We start from the raw sequence: 13,628 nt of genomic DNA, 5'->3' as shown, positions 1-13,628 counted from the left end.
AGGTGGCAGCACCTGTGGCGACGGGACGTGACGTCTCCGTTCCCTCCTTCAGGGAACGAGGGTTACATCCGTAACCGAGACGTTCCCTTTCAGTCGGTCACTACGACGTCACGTCGTGACCGACGAATTGGGAATCCCTATCAAAACGCCACTAGGGGCTGACCTCTTCCAGTGTCTGCGTAAAGCCCTCCGGTTCCACTTAAGGATAAGGAGAATTAGGTTTTAAGGCAGAAGGCCGGGCACTAGATGTTCCTTTAACCCCACAGAAGTGCCAGCGACTGGGAAGCGCCCTACCTGAGCGGGATAGGAACGCTGCGGAAGCCACCACCCGTCTTAAGGGTTAATGGTGGGCGAAAGTCAACCGTAGTTGAGGTAAAATGACAGCCGTGGCTGTGTAAGCAAAGCAGTGCTCTGCTAAGGGAAACGTGGGCTAGTAGGATTAACCCCACGGAAAAATACTCACAAAGGAACCCGGTGGGACACAATGTGGAGCCCGAGCCAACACGTAGGTTCGCGAGGATGCAGCTAGTGAAGGCTGACAGCCAATGCTCCGCAACAAAGGCTGCCAAGGCAGCGGAGGAAGAACAATTCAAACCATTACGCATTTTTGTTCTGAAGGCCTTCCATACTGACACAGTTATGAAGCATCAGATGGAGGCTGCAAGCCGACCTGTGAGACTGTTCTCCGTGCTCCCCCTGGTGAGGAAAGAACACGAGAGGATACAGGCTCAATACGAACACTGTAAAATCTAATGAACGTATTAGGTGTCGCCCAACCAGCAGCTCTACAGATGTCTGTTAGCGAGGAACCACGAGCTAAAGCCCAAGATGAGGCAACGCTCCGTGTGGAGTGCGCTCTCAAATTAAAGGGGCAAGGAATACCCTGAAGATTATAAGCCAGGGCGATAGTATCAACTATCCAATGAGACATCCTCTGCTTAGTGACAGCTTTCCCTTTCTGCTGGCCACCATAACAAACAAAGAGCTGGTCTGAGGTCCTGAGGCTTTGCGTGCTATCCACGTAGAGTCGCAGTGCGCGTACGGGGCACAACAAAGCCATGGTTGGGTCTGCGTCCTCCGGGGGCAGCGCTTGCAAGCTCACCACCTTATCTCTGAAAGGAGTGGTGGGAACTTTGGGCACGTAGCCTGGTCTGGGCCTCAATGTTACGCTTGAGGCAGCAGGACCAAACTGAAGGCACGAGTCGTCAACAGAGAATGCATGTAAATCCCCTACTCTCTTCACTGAGGCCAAAGCTAGCAGGGTCAGAGCTTTCATTGATAAAAGCTTCAGACTCGCAGACTGCAAAGGCTCGAACGGGGGGGCCTGAAGGGCTTTCAGCACCATGGACAGGTCCCAAGGAGGAATAGAAGGAGGGCGCGAGGGGTTTAGCCTGCGAGCGCCTCTTATAGTGTAATAACCAAATCATGCTGGCCAACTGATCTGCCGTTGATAAGTGAGTGAGTGACGAGCAGAAATAGCGGCGATATCAACTTTAATGGCGAAGGGACAGCCTACCATCTAACCTATGTTGAAGATATAAAGCACAATGTTAATGGGGCATTCTCTGGGGTCCTCGCATTGCAAAGAGCACCAGGTGACGAAAAAGGTTTCATTAAGCGCGTAAGCCCGTCTTGTGGACGGTGCTCGAACCGCGTCGATGGTGTTAGATACCGTTTGCGATAAATCACCTAAACCTTGCGCGCGCTCAACGACCATACATGGAGATCCCACGGGTCGGGGCGCGAGTGCCAATGTGCCCCTTCCTAAGAAAGAAAGTCCTTCCTCAGGGAAATCCGCCAGGGAGGGCTGTCGCGAGGAGCATTAACTATGAAAACCCAATTCCCAGTCGTCCAGTACGGACGATTAATAAAAGGCTCTCCTCGTCCTGCCTGACTTTGCACAGTGTCTGTGCGATTAAGCTCACTGGAAGGAATGCGTATTTGCGCATCCCCCGAGGCCAGCTGTGTGCCAACGCATCCACGCCGAGGCTGCCCTCGGTTAGTGAATAAAATAGGCGACAGTGGGTATCGTCCGGCGACGCAAACAGATCTATCTACGCACAACCGAACTTCTTCCAAATTAGCTGGACCGTCTGGAGGTGGAGTCGCCATTCGCCGGGGCGCGCAGCTCGAGAAGCGCGTCCGCTGCTGTATTGAGCGAGCCCGGAATGTGAATGGCACGAAGGGACCTCAGATGCTTCTGACTCCAAAGGAGGAGATGACGAGCGAGATGCGACAGGTGACGAGAGCGCAAAACCGCCTTAACGGTAAATAACGCAACAGTCGCAATGTTATTGGTGTCGGCTAATACATCCTTCCCTCGCATCTCCATAGCGGAGCGTACAAGTCCCAGATATACAGCGCACCGCTCGCGGCAGTTGGGGTGCTATGCACACCCCTGAGACTGCAAGCCCGTCATACGTGGCTGATCATCCCGTGCTGAGGGCATTGCAATATACAGAATGCCAGGAGACCCCTCAGGGGCATATCTTCTATCGGAAATGCCGGGTCTACCACGGGGAAAAATTTAAATGACACGCAGGTGCAATGTTTACACGGTGTATGCCGGTGCGCCACGCTCTCCTCAAGACTCGATCGTAAGCCAACGCTGAAGCGGTCTCATATGAAGCAGCTCGGGCGGTGTCACAGCCGCAGCATGCTGTCATATGTCCAGGAGCTTCTGAAATTGTTTCAGAGGGACCGCGTACTTCCCTCGAATTAAACCGAGGCAAGTCAGAACTGACTGGTTGCGCGCTCTTGTAAAACACGCCATTTAGTCGATCGAGTCTAGTTTCCATACTGAGAAAAAGGATCCTCTGCACGGGGCAAAGGACTCCTTCCCAGTCGACCTGAAGACATAAACGAGCGAGATGCCGAAGCATTAACTCTGTGTTCGCGCACGTCTGCCAAGAACGGGCTATTATAAGTCGACGTACATAAAAGCAGAATGCGAACAACCCTCTCTCTGATATTTTAAAGCCGTGACTAGCACATGGAGACACGGAGAGAGAGAGACAGCTCGAATGATGTACTTAGTATTAATATGCCCACCCCACGACGCAGAGCGAAAAAACGGTCTAAAGCGAGGGGAGATGGACACATAAAGTACACGTCTTACAGGTCTAAGGCTGCAAACGATCTGAATATTGAAATACGAGCCTCGGCGTTATCGTCCAAAAGAACCCCTTTGTAGAGCCGGTGCGTAAATCAAATCGATCGTAACCCGCCGCGTATTTTGGATACTATGAGATAAAGGCTGGAAAAACCCTATCATCATCATCATCTCGGTAGAGGGACCGGCTCGAACATCCTTCGCCAACAGGATATCGATCTTTGCACGCAGTACATGTGCATCGGACGCTTTCACTACAGTGAAACGAAAGCCCGAATTTTGGGTGTGCCGGATTCGTAACCGAGGCGGATTGTGCGTAAAACCCAACGAAACGGGCTGGGAACTGAAGCCAAGCACCCAGGCACCGTACGAGGAGAAATAACGACACTACCGAAGTACCCGCGGTGGGGCAGCGAAGCGAGACAGGTGGGACTGCCGGTGCGTCTGCTGTGACAGCATAAGCATCTACAGTATGTGTGTGTGACACTGACCTGAGCCCGCTGAGGGTGACGGTCGTCTGGTCTCCTCAGCGGAGAGCACAGACTCCGAGGAGGGTGCTGGTGGTCCCGTCTCCTCAGCGGAGAGCTGGAACTCCTCAGGACACCCGCTGGCGATAGAGGAGAGGGAGGAAGAGCACGTGAATGCCCGCTCACATCTCTCTCGATCCTCTGGAGACCTGGAGAAGGAATAGGAATGCACTCTTTTTGTGGTTTTGTGGGTGCCGGCTGAGAAGCCGGCGGAACAGAACAAAACGAAACCAAAGATTCTCCACCCGGCCCTCTACCGGTGGAGGGAGCGATGCCATCACCGTCTCCCGTAGAGTGATCCCATCCGAATCCAGGTCGCCCGTCTCAGGGCCGCTTCGATTTCCGTTTACCACGGGGAGCGGGTGGGGCGGGTGGGGCGGGCGGGGCGGGCTGCCGACGGCTGTTCCCCCTCCGTGGCCTGGAAGATGTTCTAGTGGGGGGGGTGGAGGCAGCCGCCGCAGGGCGCCCTCGGCGAGGAGCAGACGGGGCCGCCGGCGCTGGAGGGCGAGATGCAGGTCGCTTGCGCCGGGGCATGATCTGAGCGATCGCCTCCGTCTGCTTCTGGGCGGCGGAGAACTGCTGGGCAAAAGACTCCACCGACTCACCGAAGAGACCAGCCTGGGACACGGGAGCGTCTAAGAACTTGTTCTTCTCCGCATCCGACATGTCCGCCAGACATAGCCATAAGTGGCGTTCCTGGACCACCATCGTGGACATGGCACGACCAATCGCCTGCGCTGTCACCTTCGTAGCGCGAAGAGCCAGATCAGTGGCAGCCCGGAGCTCCGAAAGGACAGGCGAGTCGTGTCCTCCCTCGTGCAGATCCCTCAAGGCCTTCGCTTGATGAACCTGCAGCAACGCCATTGCGTGCAGGGCTGAAGCCGCCTCTCCACATGCCTGGTGGGCAGCGCCCGTTAAACCGGAGGACTGTCTGCAGGCACGAGAGGGGAGGGTTGGGCGGTCCTTCCAAGAGGGAGCGTGTGCCGGACACAGTTGCATCGCGACAGCACGCTCCACGGGAGGGATCCCCGTATAACCCTTAGCGGCTCCGCTGGTGAGGGAGGTGAGGGGGGAGGGCTGAAACGGCCGTAATCTCGTGGAAAACGGCGACTTCCAGGTTCTAGTCAGCTCCTCGTGCACCTCGGGGAAGAAAGGCACCGGTGGAGAGGGTTGTGAAACCCGGGCAGCTCCAAAGAACCAATCATCCAGGCGGGACGGTTCGGGCTGAGGGGGGGGAACCCACTCTAACCCTACGGTCTCCGCCGCTCGAGCGAGCACGGCCACCATCTCTGGATCGAACTCCGGCGTCCCAACCCGACCAGAGGGAGGAAGGGCGTCGGGGTCCACGTCAGGGGGAGGAGGCCCACCCTCGGATGCTGCGGCGTCGGTGGACCCGGAGGGCGGCACGATGGATTCTAGAGACATCGTAGAACACGACGCTGAAGTCTCCATCGGCACATCAACCGGCTGTGGATGAGGAGGCTGAGAGCCTGAGGACGAATCCCCCGCTCGGCTCAGCACAGTGATGCGCAGGTCGTCCTTTGAGAGCTTCACAGCCGCACCGTGGCGGCGTTCAGCACTCGCATGACGAGGGTTGCGCTTTTCCCGGAGGAAAGACAACCGTCTGCGCAAATCCACAAGGGACATGCTCTCGCAGTGAGAACACTTACCCCCAGCGAACGCTGCCTCTGCGTGCTCGATGCCCAAACACGAAAGACAACGCTCGTGACCGTCCTTCGGACCCATGTATTTGCCGCACCCAAGATCGCACGGACGAAAAGCCATCCTGAAAAGGACGCTGATGTCCGGATATACGAGAGAGTGGCTGCCTTTAACAAGGCACAAAGCTCTCTCGTATCACTCTTTTAGGGAAATTCACTCAGATGCTTAGTTGATGAGCGCACAGGGAAAGGCAACGCACACACTAAACTCAAAAACAACAAACAGATGTAGAGCCGTGGAATAAGCGAAGCGTCCGCTGTGGTACTGCTAGTACAACCAACTTCAGCAATCAGATCCCAACAGAGTAGAGTAGCTTCTCAGTAGCAGATACTGCAGGCTTTCGAAGCGAATAAAAGCTAATTTCCCTATTTGCACCTGCTGCTTATATACGCACCTGGCGGGGCGGCGCCAGTATTATGCAAATATCTCAATGCCAAGTTCATTGGCGTTTTAGTAGTATTCGAAGCAGATTGGTCTCTCTAAGCGAGTTCCCAATTCGTCGGTCAGGACGTGACGTCGTAGTGACCGACTGAAAGGGAAATACAAATTTCAGTGTTGCACTTCCTTCTTTCAATGATGTAAAAATCATCATTTTGCATCATTGAAAGCAGGAAGTCCAGTATCTTTGTTAAGGGGGTGAGACTACAAACACCCATTTTCTCGGTCAAATAGGCACCAAATTCAAATGGATGTTACATTTCGACTACAAATATGACGCACTTTCAATAAAGATTAATGTTTCTATGGGTGAAATGCTCCTTTAAGAGAGCAGGTAATTAACAAGCAGCATTATGGGAACTTACATGTTGCCAAGTTACAACATACAGACCAAATCCCAGGCTATAAATAGTTATGCAGAGTGTGTCTTCAAACATGTTACAGAAACAGAATCAAGCAACTTTTTTTTAGTGAATGGTTTGAAAAATTAGACAAACTAAATCAGTTACAGTGTGTTTAAAAAAAAAACATAAAACTGTAGTTGGCTTAATTGTTGTTGAATTGTATTGAGCACTGACAATGCATGTCTCAATAACAATTCTGTGTTTTGTATTGATTAGAGATCACACTGAGGGTGAATAAAGACCTGTAGCTCCACTCGCGATTTAATCTACTAAAAACTGTGATGGACACAGACAGTTGTATGGAAGTGAAAATTAAAATTATAAGATGACCTGCAGCAGCTTGTGACTCTCAATCCTATCTGCTTAGGAAATCTTCTGTTTGTAAATCAAAACAATGTACAATGCTGTATGATCTATAAATTGTCTTTTTTTCTTATTTTGAAATGAACTGAAATGTGTGTTTTTATACATTCTAAAAAAGCTAGGTTTTTTTTATTTTTATTGACAACCCAGCATTGGTTCAAATGGGGACGAACCCAACCCATTGGGTTGTATTTTAACCTATGCTGGGTTGCTTAAACCCATTGTTGGTTAAAATATAAACATTTTCTGGGTTAATTAATCTCAACAACTGGGTTCTTCCGGATTGTAAGAAATGCTGGGTTATTTTCAACCCTGCATTGGGTCACAAAGGGACAAACCCAACCCTTACTTTAATATGCAGGGTTGTTTCAACCCAAATGCTGCATCGTTGAAACCTACTGTTGGGTTGAATATAAAAAAAATCTTGGGTAATTTAAAGGTGACATAGAATGATTGAACGGGGTATTTATCCTTGTTCTGTGATGTGACATGTAGACAAATTTTTTTTGTTTGGGCCTGTAATGCCTTAAGCTTCCTAAAAACCTCTCTCGGATAGCTCTACTAGGGTGGGGGATTTTAAACAAGTGGTTTTGCACCTATTTGGCTCATCATCAAAATGCCTCATTACTGATTGGCGGACTTTGCTGCCACTCTAAAAATGTAGCCAATTATTTTAAAGTGGAGGGGCAGGGAGATGCCTGTGATGTCATAAGCATCAGTTTTCATATTGGGCCGTTTTCTGGCTGACATTTCTAAAAGAGGAATTTCTATGAGACCGAGATGTTTAGCATGTCTAGCAGTTTTTGTATGTTTGTAAATGCGGGTAGACTACCATTATTCAACAAAGACAAGGTAAAAATGGTTTTTCATTCTCTGTCCCCTTTAACCCAACTGCTGGGTTTGTCCTTTTGCTGGGTTTAAAAATAACCCAGCAACTAAACAATATCTTTTATTCCATTACAACACAATTTTTTTTCATTGCACACATTATATTCATTACCTATGTTAAGCATTAAAAGCATTTGTACCGTAGTTGAACATATAGTGAGTTCAAGTTCATAGATTTGCCTCTTAAAAAAGATAAATAAATAAAAATAATATTTTAGCCGTACTTATACTGTCATCACCTCATCTTTTCTGAATTATGAACTATATCACTGCACTTCATCTGATTTTGCCTGATAACTTCATAAATTGAAACATTGCTGATCATTACAAATAAATGCAATGTATATCTGCAAAATGTCTCCTGTTGCTTAAATAAACCATGACAAACTATTTGAATTAGTAATTGAAATTTTAGAAAAATTAAAATACAATGGATAGATTTAATTATGATGCAAAATAAGTTTATTTAACAGAAGCTTTGTCTGCAAGTAATACATGGGATTTACACCAGATGCGAGTTCAACGATTTGCGCAAGTAGATTACATACAAAGTCAATGCAAAGACGCGATCAGACGCGTCCTCGCGTGGGGCGATGCGAATGACGCGATATGGGCTGCGCGTTTGCCATGAAAACACGCGCTATTCAACTATATTCAAAATATTCAACTCGAGCGAAAAAATTCGCATGACACAAAGTTAAATCCCGCGAGTAATCTCGGTTTTTTTAACAGTGGGACTTTTAATTGAATTTACATTTGTTTCATGCATTTACCAGGTGACTACGAGGAAATCATTATACGTGTCATGTGTATTTGGGGTTGTATTTAAATATTTCATTAATACATTTTGATTTCAAATGAATTTAAAAAGCAAACAGGCTAGATTCTCTAGATTCTCTATTTTTAAACTATAAGGTATGAGATGCTGTGTTATGTGTGAATGTACTGTAGTGCCTGCCTGCAAACCTTTCACATGTTTATTCTGCTGCAAGTGAAAGTGAAAGTGTGACAGCAGGAAAAGCAAACACCGCTCGGCAAAGGTTATTATGAAAGGATTGCAAATAAATTTTCGTATCTTATTTTTCATAAGACATTTTTTGCCAGCTTCAAGTCATTCTTACATTCATTCATTCATTCATTCATTCTTTAGCTCAGACAGAAGACGTGGTGAAGGAGAAGAGAGGTAAGTGCAGTTAGCAACAAGCTAAAGCATTCATATACAAACATTTTGCTAAGAGTTTTTAACAGAATAGTGCTGGACATTAGTGTTTAATTTATATTTTATAGCACAAATGCATTCATTTATCATTCACACTTCATTTAATCAGTTTTATGGTGCTTTCAACAATGGCTTTCACAATGCACATCTTTAAAAATGTTGTAAAAACGTTTTCTCTCTTTTAAGGGAAAAGTAATGGCAGCTGCAGGCAGCAGTAAGTTTCAATAAAACATTTTTATCATTTGCTTTTGCTTGAGTCTGCGTTTGAGGAGAATTAATTTGTTTAAGTTATTGCTTAGAATTAAAAAAAAACATTCTGCTTCACAGATGAGTTTGAGCTCATTGTCCCAAAAACAGTTGAGAGTGTTGAGGTTCACCAGCTCAACCGAACTGTGCCAAAGCACCATACTGTAGAAAACAGCAGCACGTTAAGTCAATCATTACAATGAAATTTATTACATATGTAAAAGAAAACACACCCAGGGACGTGCACAGGGGGGTTGCTCAGGTTGCCCGGGCAACTGCCCATATGCTCTTCTCGACTCAAGTTGCCCTTCCGAGGTGGAAAAAAATAAATTGTACTTTTACTTCGTTTACACTATGCAGCTTTCCTTCGTTACTGTATTTTAATTAATTACAAAATTTGTATTTTATTTTTAAATTGCTATCTTGTGTTTCTGGCGCATTCGCGAATTAATGACTCGTTTGAGTCGATTCCTTACAAAGTGTTGAAAATAAATGAGTCTTTTGAGTCGATTCTTTACAAAGCGAATGGGCCAAACATTTTAAATTGGTTCGCGAATCAGTTTGAATGAATTGTTCAGATCGCTGCAAAAACGGATTCGTCCGAAGCTGTTTTACTCGTAACCTATGTAGAAACACGCAGAATATAACCAGTGTTGGGTGACGTGGAAATGAATTTACCAATCTTTTAACTAAAAGCAAAACTTCACACATGTACCCGCCATTACATACACGCGACCTGTTCGTTCATCGTCAGACACAGTTAAACGCGTGCAACCTCCAGAAGCATTAGCACAGATTGAAGAAAATCCATCGATGATTGACATCTGATTCGCTGTGTACCGTACTGTATGATGTAAGTGATTCTCACAAAACACACGTGACATGACAACGTAAGAAAACATGAGTTTTGTCTAAAATAATTTTTATGTAAGTGTAAACTGTCAATGTCCTCAGACCATCTTAGGAGATTTCTAACTTTATACATATGCTGTGACTGTTGTCACTGCTACATCAACATTGAGACTAGAGTTAATTTGTTAATTTGAAATGCTTGTCTATTCTGTGTTTGTATTCTTTTTTCTTTACTGTTTGTGTATGTTGCAGTTTTACACATACTGTAGAAGTTCCCTTCATAAGTATTCTTCTGTTTGTTGTGGAGTCAAGCAATGTCTAAACATTAAAAGATGAACATGAAACAAAAGTACAGAATCTGTCACATTATTTTTTTTTAATGGTCACTTAGCTGGTTCCTGATTGTTTACACATGAAAAGCATAAAATGTGTAGGATCAGTTTGATTCACTTATGTGCATTTGTGTACAACACACATAAGTCAGCATTTAATGCTGTTGTTCTTTGTTGTTAAAGCATGTATGTGTTGAAACATAAACAAAGGTTAATAAAATGTGACATTCTAAACTTCTGACATACTGATATTTATCTTACCAATTTCTGGTCTCCAAAGCAAACAGAAAAATCTTGTCTTTACAGTTCTGATACTTATGGAGGGCACTGTATTGTGTGTGTGTGTGTGTGTGTGTGTGTGTGTGTGTGTGTGTGTGTGTGTGTGTGTGTGTGTGTGTGTGTGTGTGTGTGTGTGTGTGTGTGTGTGTGTGTGTGTGTGTGTGTGTGTGTGTGTGTGTGTGTGTGTGTGTGTGTGTGTGTGTGTGTGTGTGTGTGTGTGTTTGCGCGTGTATATCTAGATTTATTTTTTCATTAGTAACTAGTAACTCGCTACTTGAGTATTATTTTCATTGCATACTTTTTACTTCTACTTGAGTACTTATTTATTTAGTTACTTGTACTTTTACTTGAGTAAAGTTTATGGCTACTCTTTCCACCTCTGTTAAAATCTTCATGAATCTAGGCTGAGTTTGCCACGTTTAAGCCTAAATAATCAGACAGATAGCAGCTAGCTATCATAGCTTGCAGACAAGCAGCCTAGGCTACAATTTTTTTGTAGGGATTAGGTAAACATGTTTGCTGATTTTAATAAAGACCCTGTTATTCTCAGTCCTTCATATAGGCCGTGAGTTAAAAAAAAATTAAGGGGGAGGGGGGGGTGCCCTTTATATAGGTCAGAGCAACTGCCCCTAAAAAAATCCTGTGCACGTCCCTGAACACACCATAAGCAGACAACGCAACATATGTGACCCTGGACCAAAAAAACACTACAGTCGTACACTGCAAAAAAATATTTTCAAGAAAAAACATTTCTTTGTATTTTTGTCTTGTTTTCAGTAAAAACATTTAAAAATTCTTAAATTAAGATGCTTTTTCTTGATGAGCAAAATGACGTAAGAAAAGAACTCTAGTTTTTAGCCAAAAACTATACAATTTAAGTGAATTTGTGCTTAAAACAATTTTTCTTAAACATTAAATTCAAGAAAAATTCAAGAAAAAATTGCTTACCCCATTGACAGATTTTTTTGCTTGTTTTATGCACAAAATCACTTACATTTTTTATTTTTGGTCTAAAAACTTGATTTTTGCTCATCAAGAAAAAGCATCTTAATTTAAGAATTTTTAGATATTTTTGCTGAAAACAAGACAAAAATACTAAGAATTTTCTTCTTGAAAATCTGACTTTCTTACTTAGTATTTTTGTCTTGATTTCATTAGAAATATCTAAAAATTCTTAAATCAAGATGTATTTTCTTGATGAGAAAAATGACGTAAGACAAGAAGTCTAGTTTTTAGACAAAAACTATACAATTTAAGTGAATTTGTGCTTAAAACAAGCAAAAATATCTGCCAATGGAGTGAGAACATTTTTGCTTAAATGAAGCATTTAAGAAAAAAGAAATTTTATTTTTAGATTTTTTTTCTCACCCCATTGGCAGATATTTTTGCTTGTCTTAATCACAAATTCACTTAAATTGTATATTTTTTGTCTAAAAACTAGACTTATTTTCTTAGGTCATTTTGCTCATCAAGAAAAAGCATCTTGATTTAAGAATGTTTTTATATTTCTACTGAAAACAAGACTCAAATACTAAGTAAGAAAGTCATTTTTGCAGTGTAAGTCGCACAGGTATTCAAAAAGTGCTGGGGACAAAATCAGCCATTTCAAAAAGTGGTGGGGACATGTCCCCAGCGTCCCCAGTGTAAATGACACCTATGTGTCACAGTACCTTGTCACCTGTCACCTGAAATCAGCGCTGTTGACATGGAGATCAGTTGGTTTAAGGAGACAGAGTGTGTGTGTGTATCTATAAGAAAAAGCAGGTAACAGAGGGGAGAAACTTTAAGGGCAGAGTAAATCAGTTTTCACATGAACTACTAGAGAGAGGAGATGTTTCCTTGTCATTGAGGGACTTCAGAGAGTCAGATGTTGGAGATTACCTGTGTCCGGTCATCAGTGGAAACGCAACAAAGGAGATGACAGTACAATTAAATAAAGGTCAGTTTTTATAATGCATTGTCAACAAACATATTTAATGTTTTAAAAAATTCAAATGGTATAGCTATCAACATATATACTGTAAAAAGTGAAAAGTTGGTTCAACTTAAAAAGTTACTTTAACCCTCAATTGGTCCTTTGGGTCTATATGACCCCAAACGACATTTCATTAGTTAACAAAAGTTATCTTCATCTGAAAGATCAATGTTGTGACTTTTCCTAAATAATCTATCTATACATACACACAAAAACTGGGCTTGATTCGGTGGTTCAATATGACCCCAAATGAAAATAAATGGGACAGGCAAAAAATTTTTTATATGTTCCATTTGTCCAAAAAAAAAAAATCAATAAATCCAGCATAAATCTGAACATTTTGACACAGAAATGAAGGCCTGGTACTTGTGCAACAATTCTGATGCAAAAAACACATGCTCACACAAACACACACAGGTATGACTGCCACAGAGAGCATTTGTAAAAAAAATTGGCAAATAAAATCAGTCACAACTGCAGAAAAAATATATAAAGGGGTGTGACCTAATGCACGCACATGTACACTTACTCACAAACACACATGCTTTCTCTTTCCCTTACACACACACACACACACACACACACACACACACACACACACACACACACACACACACACAAACACACTTACATTCAGTCAAATCTTTGTGGTATTTTGTAAAAACAGAAATTTCAAAATGCATCAAAAACTACAAAAAATTCTACTATTTAATGTTTATATAAACATAAATTCAAAAAATATATCACTAAAGTAGTAATTTGAGCAGTTGCCCGTATCCCGTAAAATAAATGGGTCTCTATTGGCCTCTGCTGGTCAAAATGATTTAATTCCTAAACTGTAATTCTTTTGTTTTTTTTTCCTAAACAACAGATGGCCGAATTCAACACATAACATCTAGATCAATATCTAAAAACAATTTAAATCAAATTTACATCATAATTTATGTGAATTTTTCATAAAAATGTAATATTTTTCAGGCAAGCTAATGGTGTAGTTGAGGAATTCAGTGATAAATGGGTACAAAAGTACTTCAAATCTCTCAAAAACCAGCTTTATTGTAGATGAGAAGTAAACAAAATATATATATATATATATATATATATATATATATATATATATATATATATATATATTATTTGTATTATTGAAAATGTATATATTTCTTACAATTATCCATTCAATTTTGCGGTCATATAGACCCCAAGGACCAATAGTGTAAACAGAAAATGAAGACCATTTGAGGGTTAATTGGTAACACTAAAAAACGTAA

General features: G+C 43.2%; 1 protein-coding gene and 1 long non-coding RNA gene across 6 annotated transcripts in view; both read left to right on the top strand.

Annotated features, from left to right (window-relative positions):
* The window catches only part of LOC135732497 (uncharacterized), a 35,173-nt gene that overhangs the window by 16,234 nt on the left and 5,311 nt on the right, over nucleotides 1–13,628 (top strand). The gene's annotated exons all lie outside the window — the stretch shown is intronic.
* LOC141282191 (uncharacterized) lies at nucleotides 8,447–10,717 on the top strand. The gene is made up of 4 exons (XR_012336713.1): nucleotides 8,447–8,494; nucleotides 8,605–8,637; nucleotides 8,860–8,887; nucleotides 9,001–10,717. It is a non-coding gene; the product is annotated as an uncharacterized lncRNA (long non-coding RNA).

Source organism: Paramisgurnus dabryanus, chromosome 5, assembly GCF_030506205.2.
Source record: "Paramisgurnus dabryanus chromosome 5, PD_genome_1.1, whole genome shotgun sequence".
Lineage (NCBI taxonomy): Eukaryota > Metazoa > Chordata > Actinopteri > Cypriniformes > Cobitidae > Paramisgurnus > Paramisgurnus dabryanus.
Note: the sequence above shows the minus strand (reverse complement) of the source record. Positions and strands in the feature narration are given on the sequence as shown.